This window comes from Balaenoptera acutorostrata, chromosome 3, assembly GCF_949987535.1.
Source record: "Balaenoptera acutorostrata chromosome 3, mBalAcu1.1, whole genome shotgun sequence".
NCBI lineage: Eukaryota > Metazoa > Chordata > Mammalia > Artiodactyla > Balaenopteridae > Balaenoptera > Balaenoptera acutorostrata.
In genome coordinates this window covers 8,768,909-8,789,893 of record NC_080066.1, presented here as the reverse complement: position 1 = coordinate 8,789,893, position 20,985 = coordinate 8,768,909, and the positions used below count along the sequence as shown (strand labels likewise).

The 20,985-nt window shown below is 43.0% G+C and overlaps 1 long non-coding RNA gene across 2 annotated transcripts in view; it reads left to right on the top strand.

Annotated features, from left to right (window-relative positions):
- Nucleotides 1-4,058: 4,058 nt before the first annotated feature.
- Nucleotides 4,059-20,985, top strand: part of LOC130707488 (uncharacterized) — a 120,658-nt gene continuing 103,731 nt past the window's right edge. For both annotated transcript variants that reach the window (XR_009007385.1, XR_009007384.1), the window contains exon 1: nt 4,059-4,158. This is a non-coding gene — a long non-coding RNA (uncharacterized LOC130707488). The remainder of the gene's footprint in view (nt 4,159-20,985) is intronic.

Below are 20,985 nucleotides of genomic sequence, written 5' to 3'. Positions count from 1 at the left end.
TCTGCCAGTACTGTGATCTTGGACTGCCCAGCATCCAGAACTGAGAGAAATAGATATTTGTAGTTTAAGCCACCCAGTCTATGGTATTTTGTTATAGCATCCCAAACTAAGACATTCCCCAAACTGATGTCTCTGCTTCCACACTGTGGTCCCAACCCTCATACACATTAAAATGCATGTTAAAATGCATAGATTTAATAAATTAATGCTTTCACACACATACTCGCACACAAAAAAATCAACACTTATCAAAGAAAGTATAAGAGTTTCTCTTTATGTCCTCAGAGCAAGAAGGAGCTCTTAAGTAAGCTGCAAAAAGCATCAAGTAAAAATGAAAAAAAATGATAAATTTGGCTATATTGAAATTAAAACTTATGTGGAATAAAAAAGATACTTACACCAAGAGGCAAGCCACAGACTGGGAGTAGATATTTGTAACTCATAATCAACAAAGGAACACTTTCTAAAGTATGTAAAGAACTCCTATGAATCAACAAGAAAAAACAAACCAATAGAAAAAGTGGTAAAGATATGAACAGGGAATTCAGAAAAGAGGACATTTGTGTTGCTAATAAATACATAAAAAGATGTTCAACCTAACCAGAAATCAGGAGAATGCCAATGAAGGGCATCCCTGGTGGTCCAGTGGTTAAGAATCCGCCTTCCAATGCAAGGGACATGGGTTCCATCCCTGGTTGGGGAACTAAGATCACACATGCTATGGGGCAACTAAGACCATGTGCCACAACTACTGAGGTCAGGCGCCTCAACTAGAGAGAGCCCACGTGCCGCAAACTACAGGGTCCACGCTCCCTGGAGTCCGCGCGCCACAACTAGAGAGACAAAACCTGTGCGCCACAACTAGAGAGAAGCCCACGCTCTGCAACGAAGAGACCGCGCACCGCAACGAAAGATCCTGAGTGCCAAAACTAAGACATGGCGCAGCCAAAAAAATAAAATAAATAAATATTTTTAAAAAACTACATGTGTAGCTTGGTTTCACTTAAAAAAAAAAAGAATGCAAATGAAAATGTGACACCATTTTATATCCACCAGATTGGCAAAAATTAAAAGTCCAGTGAGACCAAATGTTGTCAGGAGTGTGGGGAAATTGGGGTTGTCTTATGCTAATGGCAGGAATAGAAATTAGTAAAGCCATTTTGGGGAGGGATTGAATGCTCTCTAGTAAAGATGGATATATTCTCTGATTCTTATTAATTCCTCTCCTAGGGGGATGTATGTACAAAGAAAGAGTCATATATCAGAATATTTGTAATAGCTGCAAGTTGGAAATAATTTAAATTTCCATCAAAAAGGAGGTGGGAAAATAAAGGTTGCACAGTCATATCATGGAATGCTATATAGCAGTTAAAATGATTGATAGGACAAGTCAATGTCTCCAGTTGAAGGACTGTGAAAACATAATGTTAAGGGAATTAGTGTTTGATGGGTATGGAGTTTTAATTCAGGAAGAGGAAAAAGTTCCAGAGATGGATGGGTTGGTGATATTTGCACAACAAAATGAATGTAGTTAATGCCATTGAACTGTATACTTAAAATGGTAAATTTTAAGTTATATCTATTTTACCACAATTTAAGGGGAAAAAAACCCCCATAATGAACAGAATTAGGCGCACCACGAAATGCATTAGATGATGTGCTCATGACATTTAAAAATATTAAATAATCATAACTAAATAAATAAAGCATTAAACATTGAATATGTATATATATATGATCAATTCATAAAGACAAAGATGAGAAGGAATCACACCGAATGCAAGATATGCTTACCTGCTGGGAGGGAGAGGAGGAAAGTCTGAGGCGGTAGCTGTGGTAGAATTCTATCTGTGACATTTTATTTAAAAAAAAAACTAAGAAAACTCATTAAATGTTAAAATAAGTGTTACACCAATCTCGACATTGTTCCGTCTGAAGACGGGGGCAGTCTCTCCCTCTGTGATCGGGCTTTTATGTGTCACGTGCTCTCTGGCCTTGCATCTGTTCAGGACCAGCTCTTAGCCTTATATTTCTGGAGGTTCTTTTATGTCTCAGGCACATTGCTAGGTGCTGGGAACTCCATGGTGAACAGAACAGGCATGGGTCCTACTCTTAGACAGCATTTTCCTCCCAGGGATGTTCTCGCACAACGGTTTTCAAAGAGAGGTGCCTGGACCATCAGCATCCGCCTGGCCTCAGCACGTACTGGAAATGCAAATTTGGGGGCACCACCCCAGACCTGTTAACTCAGATGCTATGGGGGTGGGGCCCCGTATGGGGCGCTTTCACGAGCCCTCCAGGCGATTCTGGTGCATGCTCAAATTTGGAAATCATTGCTCTTATATAAAGAAGAGAATGCTATCTCCTTTGTACACTCAGTCTGAGGTGGAGGTGGCAGGGGGTGTCCCTCCAAAAGTTGCCCGTGTCCCAAAGTGTTCCAGAGGTGAAGAAAATGCCCTTTCATCACGGTTGCATACACCACCCCAGTTCTGGTGCCCGCTGCCCTGGGGCGCTTGGGCCTCCCTCCCCTGTCCCCTCCCCACGCTCAGCCTTGGGGCTGTGCCTGGTTTTCCAGTCAGACGCAGCCTCCATGGACCCTCCCTCGAAGCTGCTCACACCAGGTCCTCTGTCTACATATGTCCGAACTCCTGGGGCTGACTGAGTTCAAGTCATTTTCCCAGAAGTACTACAGCGCCCAAGGGCAAGTTGGACGCAGTTGGATACCTGGGTACCGGAGTGTCTGTGCTCCACCGGCCCACGGACACTCCACCCCAGCTCCTGCCTGGTCAAGATGTCCTACTACTCTCCTTAGTTTCACATTTAAGACCCTCAGTGACCTGACCCCATCTGCCTTTCTCTCTCTCCCTCCTGAAAGAAGACTCTGGAAAAAACAGCACTTTTCCTTGCTCATAGAAGATATTCACACTTTCCTGTCTCAGAGGCTTGTATTTTATTTTATTTTATTTGGATTTCTTCTGTCCGGAGTAGTTTCTATATATGACAACTCCACTCTCCCCACTTCAACCCCCATACATACTTATCATTTCAGATCAGCCTCAAATGCCATTTCCTCTCTCTACATGTAGCTGGAGGCGATTGTTTCTTCCTTTGTGCTCTCTTGGTCCAAGGCTTTATCGGCTTCTGTAACCTGCCATTTATCTCTCCCATTTCGTTTTGTATTCCAGTGTTTTATGTATTTGTCTTATTAAGTCATGAACTTAACTTATTGTCTTATTCAGACATCTTAGTCGAGATGATTCCTTTAACGATGCTGAGCATACTTTCAAGCTCAGGTGATATCAATAAGGGTATTGTTCCAAAGTGTCTAAGACGTGGTCTTCTGTCCTCAGATTACTGGAGGACTAGAGGGGGAGACAGATACCTTGTTTATACAAGGCGACAGAGTTCAGGATAGGGTGATGTGTTTGCCTGGAGGAGAGAGAGACTGATTCTGCCTGTGAAGGCGTTGGAAGCGGGAAGGGTTGACGGAGAAGGTCTGACTGGAAGCCATCAGAGTGAGGAGATCTCATTACAAGAACGTGTAAGAGGACGGGAGGCTGAAACAGGGCAAAGATGTCCTCCCCATTTTCGAGGAGAAAAGACAGAAAGGTATAGATGGCAAAGAAGAGGGGTAAGTACAGTTTCACAGAAGCCAAGGGAAGAATATGTTTCTGTAGGAATGGAGTTAGAATCAGCACCAAAAGTTAAGTAGAGAGATGCCCTTGATACAAGGTCATCCTTACTGCCAGACTTTTTGCAGGAACTACAGGAGGTACCTGACCTGAGAACAAAGGTAATTAATTGCCTTGCAGGATCTCCCGTGGAAACTGAAGGCACCTCTTTGAATTTAAGGCTTGGTTGCTATTTGAACTTCATTATTTGCATGATTTAGAGTGGTGTTTTTTCAATCTACGGACTGTAGGTATATTTAAGATATATATTTTTCCCTTTAGAAAGAGTCTATAGTAATTAAGTTGAGAAGCGCTGAATTACAATTTTCCTCCCGGTGTGTTTTGTGCAGTCTCACTCTGGCCAGTAGGAGGCAGCATAACCTAATGCTCTGAGTCAGGATCCTTGTTGCTGGAGTCGGCTCTGGCCCAGGGAAGGAGGCTTCCCTCTGTTCTGTGCTTCCGTTTCCTTCTCTACCTCCTGAAAAAGGTAGGAACTAACTAATAGCCAAACATCTTCAAAACGTTAAATGATCTGGGGGTGCCGGGTAGAAATCACAGCTGAATATAACCCCAATCTCTCTCTGACTTGGCCCTGAAATCTGAAAAGCTCAAAGCTTTTTACAAGGGAGTCTTGTTCCCATGTCTGCAAACGGAAACTCAACTATGTAAATTCACAAAAGACCAGGATGTCCAGTATATAGATGTAAGTAAACTAAAATAAACATCACAGCAAACTTCCACCTGTAGGTATGAAAAAGTGGAAAAGCAAGGGTTTTTCTGGCCATTTCCATTTTGTTACTTTAATGCTCTAAAATTGTTTAAAACAATTATATTACTTTTGAATATGTTAAAGCAGTCATTTGTCTGTTGCAAACACTGTACATTACTCTCTGCAAGAGCTGAAATGTTAGGTCTGATGTATTATATTTGCAAGTCCCTCCACTTCCCAGAGGCAGCAAAGCATAGTGGAGACGCATACCAGCCCCTCCCTCCAGCTGTGTGGCCTCAGAGAGGTGGTCCAACCTCTCTGATCTTCCCAGCACCTATGAAATTGGACTGGTCATAATAGTACCAACTGGGTAAGCTTGTTGGTGAACATGAAACAAGAGCCTGGCACATAGTGGACATTCAGTAGATATTTCAGCAAATTATTAGTGGCTGGATATTTGGTCCCTAATCTAGAATACGACGTGGGGCATTGGATTAGGTACCTTCCAAATATCAGGTTCTATGGGATATGGTGAAATGATAAAATGTACTTTCATTTTGGTTTAGTTAAAACCACCCTCACGTTGAACACCGACAGAAAAGTTACTCTGCTGATCTTGACCATGTTAAAGCGGTCAGGATCATGAGCTACATCCTCAAAAGGTCTCAACTGCTTTTTCTTTCCCCATAAGTGAATTTCTTTGGGAGGTGCACTTCTGGGCTGAGCACTGCAGCTACTGTCATTCACTAAACAGGATTCCAAGCCGCTCATGGGAATTAATGGACATGATTATGTTTTGGGGACCTGTGAAGGAGAATCAATATACAACTAGAACAAGATGCCATGTGAAAAATGGTTGTGTGGTCATATGTGTTTGGAAACTGCATACTACAGTCTCCTCCTAGAGATTCACCGTGTGCTGCCATGTATTAAAAGCTCCAAGTAGCTCTGGCCAATAGAAATGGGATATGAGCCGCAGGTGCAACTTAAAATTTTCTAGCAGCCACGTTAAAAAAGGAAAGAAGGAACAGATGAAATCGATTTTAATAATATATTTTATTGAACCCCATTTACCCAAAATAGTACCATTTCAACCTGTAACCAATATTTAAAAGAGTTTAAATTATCTCAGTCTTTGATAGACGACGTATTTTAACACCTAGCGCACTTCTCAGTTGGCATTAGTCACGTCTCAGTTGGGATTAGTCACGTCTCAAGTGCTCTGGGACCACACGGAGCTAGCAGTTACGTGATATAGTATGACTCAGGCTCAGAGAATCCGTGCTTGGAGGGAACCCCAATAGAACCTGAAAAGGCCCCAAGAAGTTACAGGGAAAATAATGGAAAAGAATAGAAGGCTCATTTAGGTTAACTTAAAAGCCAAGATCTTAGAAGAGAGACTGTCCAGAAAAGGCTTAAATGACAACAACTTAAGTTAGGGTTAAAAACTGACCAATATCAGCATTTTTCTTAAAACCCCAGGCAGAGATGGGCAGAGGCACCTATGGTCCAGGTGAGGAGGTGGTATGGTCTTGTGTTTACTGACCGCTCTGAATTCTTCTTTAATCTTGTGTTTCTCTGCTTCTGGGTGTCTATAGGTGGAGGCTGGACGGTGATTTTTTAAAAATCTTCAAATCACGTATGTTAGCAGCAGCCACTTCTCAAACTCTTTAGCAAGAGGCAATTTTTGTTCCCCGTCTCATCCCACTTTTGTGGTCCCAACCTTTTCATTGTGTCTGCGAGCTGGCGTTCTCTTCACTCCCCATCCCGACTCCCCCAACTTCGTCTCATCTTCGGGCCAGCTCTCTTCCCCCAGACAGAAGAAGCCACAGACTTGAAATATTTGGTCCCCTCCTGACCTGTTGTGAAATACTTCCTCTCACGTGCCTCTGTAAAAAAAAACCTTTTATGATCCCGCGTATTAATCCATGTGGTTCTTTATCAGTGCCGCATAATTGTACCATGAACCGCAGCCATAAGTTAAAGACCTTCTCGAAACTCTCAGTGATTGCTCTGGACAGTAGTGTAGGAGGGAAGATGGCAGAAGTTTAATCAGAGACTAGGGAGTCTTTCAGGAGACCATCCAACCTACCTCAGGACTCATCCAAAGGCTGCTTGCTTTTCCCTCCCAAGCTTCTCGCTTGATCCAAGGTCTGTTAACAATTTGAAAGTCAAATCCCCCTCTCGGGTTACGGAATGGGTATCTCCTTTTGTCGTGAAAGGGGGTGTGTAATTATTCCGTCCAGGTTCAGACACCTGATCCCAGCTGGTAGATCCCCCAAGGATACTCCTTCAGCACTAAGCTCCCAAGTTACCTTCTCAAGTGGGCAGTGCCACGTAACCAAACCGGCCATCCAATTGCCCCTCCTGGAAGGCAGCAAACATCTGCTGGGCTCCAAGGACCGTGTTTTATGTAAACACGCCCAGCTCACTCCATCATCTGGAGACGTGTGTGGAGAGACAGGCAATCGAGTTGGGACCACATGCTTTCGATAATCTTTTGGCAAGTGAGCGTTTCCCGAAGCCAGGATTTGTCACTATCCTTTCTCTTTCTTAGCTGTGAGAAAAATAGATACATGTTTTGCTGGTTGCACTTTTTGAAAGTCACTTGTCTGTTTTTTGGTGCCCGAAATGACTTCCAAGGCTATGAATGTCGATTTTGGTTACTTTCCCTCCCGTGGTTGAGGTGACTTTCCTTCTACAGTGGGAGAGGAAAGATGGGCAGGAAATATGACCTAAAATGACCAAGACAGATTGTAGTTTAGGGCAGAGGGCCCGTTCTCCTGTCTGGGCCTGTCTACACCGCCAGCCTGGGCGCCTGCAACTTCCTGCTGCTTCACCCTTATCCTCCCAGCTAACGTTTGCTCTCAGGAGCTCATCAAGGTGATTTATACCTTAGTTTTTGGGGTTTTTTTTTTTTTGCTATAATACTTATATCATAAAATTCACTCCTTTTAAGTGGTTTGTTAGTATATTCCAACATTGTGCAACCATTACCGCTAACTCCAGAACATTTTCATCACCCCTAAAAGAAACTCTGTGTTTAACAGTCATTCCCCTCACCCCCAGCACTAAGCTACCTTCTGTCTCTAGAGCTAGGCCTCTTCTGGACATTTCCTATAAAAGGAATTCTACAGGATGTGAGTTTTGTGTCTGGCTTCTTTCACTTAGAAGAATGTTTTCAAGGTTCGTCTATGTTGTAGCACGAATCAGTACTTCATTCCTTTTTATGGCTGAAGAATATTCTGTGTTCCTCACTTGGTTTATCCACTCATCCGTTGATGGACATTTGTGTTGTTTCCACCTTGAGGCTAATATGAATAATACTGTCGTGAACATTCCTGTACAGGTTTTTGTGGGGATATAAATGTTTTCATTCCTCTTGGTTATATACTTTGGAGTGGAATTGCTGGGTCGTGTGGGAACTATGGTTAACTTTTTGAGAAACTGCCAAACTGTTCTCCAAATTGGCTGCACCGTTTCACATTCCACCAGCAATATCTGAGGGAGCCATTTCTCCACATCCTCACCAATGCTGGTCACCGTCTGCCTTTTTGGTCACGGTCATAAGTGTGGATGTGAAGTCCTATCTCATTGTGGTTTTGATTTGCATTCCCCTGATGACTAATGACGTTGAGCATCTTCTCATGTGTTTATTGGCCATTTGTATGTCTTTGGAGAAATGTCTCTTCAAATCCTCCACCCATTTTTCAACTGGGTTGTCTTTTCATTGTTGAGCTATAAGAGTTCTTTATGTATTCTGGATACCAGACCCTTACCAGGTATAAGATTTGCAAATATTTTCTCCCATTTTGTGGATCATGGTTTTACTTTCTGGATAGCTTCCTTGGAAGCCAAAAAAATTTAATCTTGATGAAACCTGATGTATCTATTTTTTAATGTGGTGCCTGTGTTTAGGATATTTTTATGCTACATCACCTCTTTGAGTGTACTTATGTCTTAAATTTTACCTTTAGTTATAGAATGACAGTCTTTGCCTTTGGTTAAAATAACGTAAGCCTAAGGATCAAGTAGGCAAGGATTTTGAGGGGCAGGGAGATCACTCAAACTACCTGTGTGTTAGAAAGCTTAATATTGAGATAGGTACCTCAGTGTGTGTGTGTGTGTGTGTGTGTGTGTGTGTGTGTGCGCGCACACAGATCAGCATTGCTTGAGGGCCTGACAAATGACACAGGACTGAAGTGAAAGTCGACTTGCAGACTAGGATGGAAACTGAGAGTGAGAACACCAGCTGTCACACGTCTGTGGTTCACCCCAGTTCCAGTTCTTCTCAGGCCGAGCTGGAGATGATGCCTATAAACAGGGTCTCCTGCCGCCCCCCCCCCCCCATTTATCACGTTATCCTTCTGCCTGTAATACTCATATCACCATCTTCATCCTCCCAGACCCGTCTCAAACGCAGCCCCTACAGAGGGGCACTGGAGCCTAGACCCTCGGTCAGACTGTGTTTACACTTTTTATTTGCACACTTATCATACTCTGTTTTGTGCACTCCTGTGCCCACACCCTCCTTGAGAATCTCCAGTTGGACGGGGCTGGGGTCTTCGTCGCCTCCGCGTTTGGTGGGGGGAGGATCGGGCCTTGGACACTGAGTTCTCGGTTAGCACTTGTGGCCTTGACCTGAACAACCTCTGCTGACTGGTTCTCAGAGCCACTTTATCTAACATAAACTTTTGTCAAATATGCCTTTCATCTTCATAGTCTTCTAGTTATTTTATTTTTTATTTTTTGGCTGTGCCACGGCACTCGGGATCTTAGTTCCCTGACCTGGGATGGAACCTGTGCCCCCTGCAGTGGGAGCACAGAGTTCTAACCACTGGACTGCCAGGGAAGTTCCTCTTCTAGTTATTTTAAAAACATACACACAGAAAACCCTTTTAAGGCGTATGGCAAGAGTTTCAGATCATACACCACTTGGACCCATTAAAGAATTAATACAAAAATTAAAGATCAATATCAGGTGGGCTTCCCTGGTGGTGCAGTAGTTAAGAATCCGCCTGTCAATGCAGGGGACACGGGTTTGAGCCCTGGTCCGGGAAGATCCCACATTGCCACGGAGCAGCTAAGCCCGTGCGCCACAACTACTGAACCTGCGTGCTGCAGCTACTGAAGCCCGCATGCCTAGAACCTGTGCTCCGCAACAAGAGAAGCCACCTCAATGAGAAGCCCGCGCACCACAACGAAGAGTAGCCCCCGCTCGCCGCAACTAGAGAAAGCCCGCACCCAGCAATGAAGACCCAACGCAGCCAAAAAAAAAAAAAAAAAAGATCACTATCAGGTGAGTTCTTACGCCCTGTGTCTGCCTGTCTGTCTGTCTGCCTCTCTCTCTCTCTCTATATATATATATATGTATTTTAATCAAAGTAAAATTCATATAATGTAAATTAACCACTTTACAGTGAACAATTCTGTGTCATTTAGTACATTCTCAATGTTGTGCAAACGCCACCTCTACCTAATTCCAAAACATTTCCATCACTCCTCAAAGAAACCCCACTCCCAATCACTCCCCATTCCCTCCTCCCCCAGCCCCTGGCAGTCACCCATCTGTGGGCCCTTTCGGTGGATTCCCCGATTCTGGACATATTTCCTATAAATAGAATCATGCAGTCAGTGACCTTTTGTATCTGGCTTGTATCCTCTAGCATAACATGTATATATTTTTGGCCACGCCAAGGCATGCGGGAACTTAGTTCCCAGACCAGGGATCGAACCCGTGCCCCCTGCAGCGGAAGCGCGGAGTCCTAACCACTGGACCACCAGGGAATTCCCTAGCATAGTATTTTGAGGTTCATCCATGTTGCAGGATGCCTCAGTACTTCATTCCTTTTCATAGCTGAATAATATTCCATTGTGTTGCCCTCCTAATTTTTTAAAACAAAGTTCAGGTTAATTACCTATATCCGTAAACGAATAGACCAACTCTCTCTCCCAGCCCTTCCCAGTGTTATGTAACCGCAGCCTGATGGGCGGGATATTACACTAACAGGACTGGACCTCTTCATCACTGTAGTCAAAGCTGACGCTAATTAATCAGATAATGTAAGCTGTTCCAATTTAATTCCACTCAAATAACATCATGAAATTTGGGCACTAGGAAGGATTAGTGGCAGAAGAAAATAAACATGAGTGAAGCTTCTGAACAGACTTGATTCTGGCTGGAGGCATGTGCCAACCCCCTGGTCCACCGACCTATCACCATCATCAAACTCACAGCCTGCACGCTCTTCCAGCGGGGAAAACAGAGTTATTGGGACTCTGAAACGCTGTGATTCTGTAGGTCCTTACTTTGTTTCTGCCCCAAAGGGCTCACATTTCTTGATATTGGAATGTTTAGGGAGACCCTTAATTGGGAAATCAGGGGGACCATTAGCTCAGGAGCACCCCCTGGAGGCAATGCGGACAGGGTTTGAATTCCGTGGAACCCTCGCGGCTAAAGCAGGAGATGGTCACAAGAGCAAGCTTGTGGATGAACCACAGGGCACAGAGATCTGGGGCACATGATGTGGGTTCTAACTATGGCTGCAAACGTTGAGCTTCCTTTGGGTCTCTCCTTGCTTCAGTGTCTTTCATTCTTCTGCTCAGGGATAGTGGGAGAAATCAGGGAGAAAAAACCAAGGGGTCCCCACTATGAAGGTTAAGGAGCAGAATAGACTTTTTTTTTCAACAGTTTCAGTGGCGGCTACATGAATGAGCTGGAGAGGGAAGACAGTGAGATTACAGAACTGCACAAGGGAACTGAATCGAGTCATTTGGAGATTGGATCAGAGAAGGAAAAGCATTCATCTCTCAAAGCTGCAGTGTATTCAACTGAAAAATGGGAATGCTAATCAGAAAGCACTGCTCTCTGTAAGGTGCCAGTAGAAAATGTCAGCACGGTTGCACTTATTGGAGGAACCATTGAAGGGTATCAGGAGGTCCCCCCACCACCCCAAATATGCCACTTTGGCATAAGGATTATTTTGAGCTGAAGGCAACTGAGAATCAACAGATGCAGGAAGAATTCTCTGGCCTCCCCTTATCCACCTAGAGCTGGGCATAAATTTCCCTTGGTGACAAGAGTCCCTCTCTCCTGTACCAGGAGGAGAACGACTCACATCACCAGAGAAAGAGAATCGGCACCGAGATGAGTCTGCATAAACAGACTTTACTGAAATAACCCTTATCTTCCATTAGCTCTTCCATGTACATCCTAGCCACTTCCCCACAATTTATTGTGCCTCGAAGCCCAAACCCCCTTTCCTTTGTTAAAATGATATATATGCCCCCGAGTCTAATCACCTCTTTGAGTTTTAGTTCTTTTCTTTTTTTTTTTTTGATATTTATTTATTTTAGCTTCACTTGGTCTTAGTTGCGGCATGCAGACTTCTTAGCTGCAGCAAGCAGGCAGCATCTAGTTCCCTGACCAGGGATCGAACCCGGGCCCCCTGCATTGGGGCTGCAGAGTCTTACCCACTGGACCACCAGGGAAGTCCCGAGTTTTAGTTCTTTTCTATAAATTCCCATGCATGTAAAATATTAGTTAAAACTGTATGCCTTTTCTCCAATTATTTTGTCTTTTGTTAGTGTAATTTGCAGGCCCCCGGTGACAGAGTTTAAGAGGATAGAGGAAAGGTTTTTCCTCCCTGACACCGTGTGTCCTGCAAGATGGGCAGATGACCCAGAGGAGTGCTGCCGTTTTGCCATTAGAGGTGAGGGGGACTTCTCGCAATTTGATTCAATGCCTTGGCATCATGGGATTTTGCCAAGGCTATTTTTGTGATGACTGTCCACCAGAATTGCTTGGTAAATACCTGTTGACCGACTGGCTGATGGCATGCTAACGGCAATTCGCACAGAACAGCTTTCTTCTGATGAGTTTTAGTCACAGACCCAGAATAGAAAAGCGATAGAAGCAGCCAGATGTTAAGTTGAGACTTGGGAGAAGAGACGAAAAACTGCTTACCGAGAAGAGTCAGAGGTACGAAGTGATACTGAGTTTCTTGTTTTCCATGAGGAGTAAGGACTTAACACAAGTTGTTGGCTGATTTGAGAGAAACTGATCACCCAGTCATTCAGAAAGGGCATTTTGTCATCTGAAAAACATTCCAAGGCAGGAATTTTGTTTAGAGAATTTAGAGTACAAAGTCTTTGACTGTAATCCCAGGAGACACATTGGTGAAATTTAGTTCCCTAGAATAAGTGGTACTAAGCCTTCAAAGGAAGACAATACATGACACATCTTAAAAAGTATTTGGGGATTGATACGGGAGCCTGTGATTTAATTTTCCAGAGGCACAGCCCCAAGCAGGACAAGAAACAAATGCTTTTACGTCTAAAACGAGAAATAACGTGGTTACAAAAGATGCTAGTTTGAGATGGCTAATAAGCCACGACCATGAAATAATGCCAGGACAATGAAATGAAATACACAGCAATGAAATACCAAGTGAAATACTGGGCCAGATCGGGGAGTGGACAGAGGAATGTTGCACGTGGCAGGGAGATGATGGAATGATCCTTCCACCTTTGAGAGCAGAGCAAGGTTATATGATTATGAAGAACCCCGGGCAGTAAACCTGTAAACACAGGGTGAAGGAGCCCTTGAACACAGGACTCCTGAAGCTGACCAGCTCAGGTGTGCAGACTGCAGGGAACTCCTTCCACGACGAGGTGGTACATGAGGGATTGATGGACGATTCAGTTTGCCCAGAATCAGAATAAAAGAGGTGGGTAGGGGTAGCACACCGAGGTAGCTCCCACGATGGAGACCAGAGAGCAGAGAAAAAGGAAAAAAGATCACTGGGTTCTGAGTCCAGACACGAAAGGAAAAGTTCAGTCGACTAAAACGAAGGAGAGAACAGGGGAAACAAAAAATGCGGCATGGCCTGGCATTGTGATCAAAAGTGAGAAAAGACGGTGGAAACCGGTCCTTCTTATTCTCCGTGGGCAAAAAGAATCAGCCAGGCCGAGCGCAGATAAAGGAATCCGAGGCTGACTGCCAAAGACCGGAGGTAAAAGACGCAAGCAAGAAGAGTTCAGAAGTTCAGGAAAATAAAAGAGGATTATCATTCAGGGGTTCTGTGAACCAGAGAAAAGGTGAAATGACAGGAAGCTCTGGGAGTGGCTGGGGGGGTGGGGACAGAGGGCGTGGGGGAGGGGAGAGGAGCAATCACTTGGGTGAACTCCACCGCTTGCGGATGGGAGTCCAAGTACACTGATGCAGGCGGGCCGGCTTTCTTCTCGCAAAGCACCTAATCAACCAAGTAAACTCCCGCCAAAAGACCAGACCAGATCTGACGGTGGAGGACTGGTTCTGGGCTGGCTCCGTTTTTACATTCTTGGAGAGAAAATTCCTACTGCCTTGGCATTTCAATGTTTTAAAAAAGTTTAAGTTTTTCTATTTTATTGTTTTTATTTATTTATTTATTTATTTATTTATTTATTTATTTATATTTGGCTGCATTGGGTCTTTGTTGCTGCGCGCAGGCTTTCTCTAGTTGCGGCGAGCAGGGGCTACTCTTCGTTGCGGTGCACGGGCTTCTCACTGCAGTGGCTTCTTTTGTTGCAGAGCACGGGCTCTAGGTGCGCGGGCTTCAGTAGTTGTGGCACGCGGGCTCAGTAGTTGTGGCTCGCGGGCTGTAGAGTGCAGGCTCAGTAGTTGTGGTGCACGGGCTTAGTTGCTCCGTGGCATGTGGGATCTTCCCGGACCAGGGCTCGAAGCTGTGTCCCCTGCATTGGCAGGCGGATTCTTAACCACTGCGCCACTAGGGAAGCCCAAGTTTTTCTATTTTAAATAAAACCACGCCAGATTTGAAAAAGCACTCAGAGGGTTGCCTGTAACAAAGGAAGACAGAGGGGTGGGGCATCAGTGGGGATGTCCAGGGGTCCGCCTTTCCAGGGAATAGAGGATGATAGAAGATAATGAAACAGATGTAGAGGTAACAAAAAGTGCGGTGAAGGCAGGATAAGTTAGAGAACTAAAATACTGCCCAGAACAGGAGACAAATCTACAAGAAAATATTGACAGCAAGGAAGAAAGAAATCTCTGTAAATGATGGAGATGAGAGAAAAAATGAAGACATACAAAAGTAAGATCCAAAGGGGAAAGGCAAGACAGGTCCTGATGAAAGCCGGAAGCATGAAGGATCATTGAGGGAAGGGAAGGGAGTCAAAATGTTGGTAAAAATTAGAATAAATAAAACTGATGAACAGAATTTTCAAAAGTTATAATTTTTTAAAATTTATTTTATTCAAGTATAGTTGATTTACAATGTATTAATTTCTGCTGTACAGCAAAGTGATTCAGTTATACATATATATTCTTTTCCATTATGTTTTATCACAGGATATTGAATATAGTTCTCTGTGCTATACAGTAGGACCTTGTTATTTATCCATTTCTATATACTAGTTTGCATCTGCTAACCCCAAACTCCCAATCCATCCCTCCACCACACCCTCTCCCCCTTGGCAACCACAAGACTGTTCTCTATGTCTGTGAGTCTGTTTCTGTTTCGTAGGTAAGTTCATTTGTGTCATATTTTAGATTCCATATATAAGTGACATCATATGGTATTTGTCTTTCTCTTTCTGACTTACTTCACTTAGTATGATAATCTTTAAGTCCATCCAAGCAAATGGCATTATTTCATTCTTTTTTATGGGTGAGTGATTGTCCATTGTGTGTGTGTGTATATATATATATATATATATATATATATATATATATATATATATATATATATACACACACACCCCATCTTCTTTATCCATTCATCTGTAGATGGACATTTAGGTTGTTTCCATGTCCTGGCTATTGTGAATAGTACTGCTATGAACATTGGGGTGCATGTATCTTTTCAAGTTATGGTTTTCTCCGGATATATGCCCAGGAGTGAGATTGCTGGATCACATGGTAGCTCTATTTTTTATTTATTTGGCTGTGCCAAGTCTTAGTTACGGCATGCAGGATCTTCATTGTAGTATGTGGGCTCTTTTAGTTGCAGCATTCGGGCTCTTGGTTGCAGCATGCATGCGGGATCTAGTTCCCTGACCAGGGATCGAACCCAGGCCCCCTGCATCGGGAGCATAGAGTCTTAACCACTGGACCACCAGGGAAGTCCCTGGTAGCTCTATTTTTAGTTTTTTGAGGAACCTCCATACTGTTCTCCATAGTGGCTGCACCAATTTACATTCCCACCAGTGAAGGAGGGTCCCTTGAAAAGTTATAATTTTTAGTGTACTCAGAATTTTTGAAACCTTGTTAAGATGATGCAGATGGGACAGAATATTTAGACTTTTAAAGACCAAAACTAGAGCATAAAGAATGTGTTCTTGTTTGGCTAGACTGTTGGTTTAAAAAAATGATTTTCAATATATTTGGTCATAGGGTTTTGATGCACTCTTGGAAATTTGAAATGACTGCAAAAAGGGAATTCAAAGATCATTTTGTAAAAATGGTATATTTTCTCTATTTCTTCCTTTCAGTCTCTTTCTGTACACAAACTTGAATATTCTTTTTCCTAAACATTTGCAGACATCATGATACTTCAGTATGCATTTCCTGTTAGTAATGAACGTACTCCTACCTGCCCATGAAAACTCTATCACACCAAAAATTTTTTTTAAATTCACACCTAAGAAAACAAATAATAATTCCATAATATCTAATAGGCAGTCATATTTAAATATCAGCAATGCCAAGAATAATTAAACACTTTTTTTTTGTTTTTTTGTTTTTTGTTTTGTTTTGTTTTGTTTTGTTTGTTTTTTTATACTGCAGGTTCTTATTAGGCATCAGTTTTATACACATCAGTGTATACATGTCAATCCCAATCGCCCAATTCAGCACACCACCATCCCCACCTCATCGCAGTTTTCCCCCCTTGGTGTCCATATGTCCATTCTCTACATCTGTGTCTCAACTTCTGCCCTGCAAACTGGCTCATCTGTACCATTTTTCTAGGTTCCACATACATGCATTAATATACGATATTTGTTTTTCTCTTTCTGACTTACTTCACTCTGTATGACAGTCTCTAGATCCATCCACGTCTCAACAAATGACTCAATTTCGTTCCTTTTTATGGCTGAGTAATATTCCATTGTATATATGTACCACATCTTCTTTATCCATTCGTCTGTTGATGGGCATTTAGGTTGCTTCCATGACCTGGCTATTGTAAATAGTGCTGCAATGAACATTCGGGTGCATGTGTCTTTTTGAATTACGGTTTTCTCTGGGTATATGCCCAGTAGTGGGATTGCTGGGTCATATGGTAATTCTATTTTTAGTTTTTTAAGGAACCTCCATATTGTTCTCCATAGTGGCTGTATCAATTTACATTCCCACCAACAGTGCAAGAGGGTTCCCTTTTCTCCACACCCTCTCCAGCATTTGTTGTTTGTAGATTTTCTGATGATGCCCATTCTAACAGGAGTGAGGTGATACCTCATTGTAGTTTTGATTTGCATTTCTCTAATAATTAGTGATGTTGAGCATCTTTTCATGTGCTTCGTGGCCGTCTGTATGTCTTCTTTGGAGAAATGTCTATTTAGGTCTTCTGCCCATTTTTGGATTGGGGTGTTTATTTCTTTGCTATTGAGCTGAATGAGTTTTTTTTTGTTTTTTTAAAGAAGAATCCAATTAAGTTTCACCCATCGAGTTTGGTTGTTTTGTCTCTTGGGAGTCTAATCTTTTTAGCCCAAACTCATCATTTCTGACAGGAGAAAGATACTGTTGAGATAAGGTGATTTGCCCAAGGCTGATGCACAGAGCATATGCTCCATTTCACTTAAGTAGGATTTTGTAGTAAGGTAGCTTTAAATTTTAAAATAATTTAAAAATGATAAGTACCAAAGATGTCATCATCGTGCAGGAATTGCTTCTCCTCTCTTAGCAATACTGAACCTTCAGGACAAGTCAGATATTCTCCTGGACATTTGCATTTGTTAGCTTAGTTAACGTGTCACAAACCCCACGATGATGACTCAGAGACGCTGTCCTGTCACACAGCAGAAGCTCAGAGCTGTTGCCAGCCTGAGCAGGGTCTGGAGGCTGGCAGAAGACCCGGACAGATCCGCTGAGCCTTAATACCACTTTTCTGCTCTGACTCTCCAGGGCAGCAACACATGCTGCCTCTCAGTATATTTCGAGACTGCAGTGGGCCCTCTGTACCCACAGGTTCCGCATTCGCGGATTCAACCAATCGTGGATTGAAAATACTCGGAAAAAAAAAAAAAAGAAAGTTCTGAAAAGCAAAACTTGAATTTGCCGGGCACTGGCAACTATTTACATAAAATTTACATTGTATTAAGAATTATAAGTAATCCAGGGATGGTTTAAAGTATACAAAGGATTGTATGGTAGGTTATATGCAAATACTGTGCTATTATTTTATATCAGGGAGTTGAGCATCCTCAGATCTTGGTATCTGCGGAGGTCCTGGAACCAGTCTCCCTCTGATACGGAGGGGTGACTGTATATTTGTAAACTGTATGTAACTTTTCGATTGAAGTCATAAAAATAAGTGGTACCCTCTCCCCAGCTAATTGCCTGCCAGTATTCTCAATAGCTGGCACTGGAGAGTCAATCAGATGCCACTTTGGAGAAAGGAAAAATGGCAAGCAAGGCAAGGTGAAATATTCAGCCTTTGACGCTTTGGCCAACACAAACTAATGGGGTTCCTAGGACTCATTTTGGCAATAAAGGGTGACTGCAGAACACTTAGTAACAGTGAGAGGAAGAACAGGTGGTGCAAATGAGAAATACTGCTACTAAATGAAGCTAGATTGAAAGTAAGATGAATGCAAGTGGATCTTTCTCTTGCTGCTTTTGTTTTTTTTCTTGGTAAACTATATGAAGATGCCAAGGTAGACACCTTGGTTTATTTGCCTTTGCCTTCCCTGGACTTCATGCATAGTTTGGAATATCCATTGGTATTCAGATACTACATTAATTAAGCAAATATTTCCTGAATACATCTGTGTGCCAGGTCCTGCCCCGGGATAAGAAACAGACAGGCAATTTCCATCCTGCTTGGTAAGCTTGATGGACGATGGGGTAAGTGCTTAGTGTCACAGGCTTGGGAGGGACAGGAGGCTTCCAGGAGGAGGTACCATTTAAGTCGAGACTGAAGGCGGAGTAGTGATTCAAGTAGGCCGAACTGAATGGGTGAATTTTCTTTGAAGCAGCTGAAAGCCACAGGGAGCAGGAAACTATTCGCACAGATCTTTCTTGTTTGAAATGGCAACCAACTGGTGAGAGTGGTAGCCTGTGTGTAGGAAACCGAGGGACGGGGACAAGGACGTATACCCTTTTACACCTTTTATTTTTATTTACTTATTTTTTAAAATTTATTTATTTAATTAATTTATTTTTGGCTGTGTTGGGTCTTCATTGCTGTGCGCGGGCTTTCTCTAGTTGCGGCGAGCAGGGGCTACCCTGCATAGCGGTGCGCAGGTTTCTCATTGCGGTGACTTCTCTTGTTGCGGAGCATGGGCTCTAGGCTCACGGGCTTCAGTAGTTGCAGCACGCAGGCTCAGTAGTTGTGGCTCGCGGGCTATAGAGCGCACGCTCAGTAGTTGTGGCGCACAGGCTTAGTTGCTCCGCGGCATGTGGGATCTTCCCGGACCAGGGCTCAAACCCGTGCCCCCTGCATTGGCAGGTGGATTCTTTACCACCGCACCACCAGGGAAGTCCCTTACACCTTTTAAATTGTCTACTAATTTGTTTGAGTAATTAAAATGATTTTTCATACTTCTTGGCACCCCTTTGAGAAAATTTTAAAAAGGAAAACAATGAATTTATGTTCTAGATGGAAGGTCACCACAGGGAACAGAACAGGGAAGGACATAAATGCATCCCCTTCAATTGAGCAAAATTTGAGGGTGCTGTAAACTTGACAGTGGTCTAAGGGAAGGGGCTGTGCTTTCCAATGTGTGAGCGTGTTGTGGGCTTATCCAGGGTCCAAAGACAGGAGACCAGGATGGTGAAGCTGTTAAGAGGCAGGGAATGAATGTGAATGGGTTCATTAAAATCTTGGCAATTTTTTTTTAAAAGGAAACCTCTAGAAACAGAAACAGGGAGACAATCCGGAAAAAGAAGAAGAGAAAAGAAGACTATAGGAAATAAGGCAAATGCATCCCCTAAGCAATTAATCCATGTTTTTTGATCCTTCGTTTTATATAGTTGCTGCATTTCACAATGAGAAGCAGACAAAGGGCAGTTTGGTGAGGAATGTTTGTACAGGTGACGAAGCAAATACGTTTACAAGAGGGTTAGTATTATTGTGCAAGAGTGTTCAGGTGTGAATTTATTTTATTTTACTTTTTTATTGAGGTATAATTGATTTACAATGTCATGTTAGTTTCAGGTGTACAGCAAAGTGATTCAGTTATATACATATTCAATAATATGTGTATGCTCTTTTTCAGATTCTTTTCCCTTATCAGTTATTACAAAATACTGAGTACAGTTCCCTGTGCTATACACACTTCTGCTATATACACTTGTTGGTTATCTATTTTATATATAATAGTGTGTATATGTTAATCCCAAACTCCTAATTTATCCCTCCCCGCCCTTTCCCCTTATGGTAACCATAAGTTTGCTTTCTATGTTTGTGGGTCTATTTCTGTTCTGTATATAAGTTCATTTGTATCATTTTTTTGAATTCCACATATAAGCGATATCATATGATATTTGTCTTTCTCTGTCTGGCTTACTTCACTTAGTATGATAATCTCTAGGTCCATCCATGTTGCTGCAAATGGGAGATGTGAATTTTTTAATGGAGCGATTTGTTTTTACTTTTTGAAATTTGTGTTAGGGCAACATGTTAAAGAAAATGTAAGTCTTCTAAACCCAGTGCAAAACATGAAGTTTGCAGGGAGGGTATACATGTTGGGTCAGGAAGGCTGGATTTGAATCCTGGCTCTGTCACTCACTAGCTCTGGAACTTTGGGGATATTATTCAGTTTCTCCACATTGCATCTCTATCAGTGGTATCGGGGTAGTAACCCACGTGAGAGGATTATTTTGAAGGCTGACAATGAAGTGGCAGCTCAGAATACCATCCTCATATTATTTCCACTGGGCAGGATGGCCAGAGTCCTAGGAGACCACCCAGCTCCTGGGTGGGGAGGTGCCTACTCCGTGGTTCTGGAAAAAAGATGTAAAAAGTGCAGGCAACCCACTGATAAGCGAGAATTCCTGCTGGTTTACTGGGCTGTTCGCTTTCTCTGCAGCCTCGCACAGGAAGAGAGTCAGACCTCCGTAATGGGAACCAGAGAGCCCCAGACCCAAGTAAATCACAGTTCACTGAAACAGAGCGGTGGAACAGCTAAGCGAGGAAAGAGGGAAAATCCTCCAGAGAAAAGCAGACATGTCAAGAGGCTCTTATGGATTTGGGGGAGAGGGAAATTGGCAAAGGACATTTCTGTGCCTGTGGAGGAGGGGCGAAGCGTATTCTAGGTCTAGGTGGGAGATGACAAAAAGCAGGGGAAACACAAAACTATCAAATATCTGCGATAACGTTTTCGAGCAACTAGAGCAAGACGTGGGTGAATGAGAGGTCAAAAAAAGATTGTATGAGCATATTT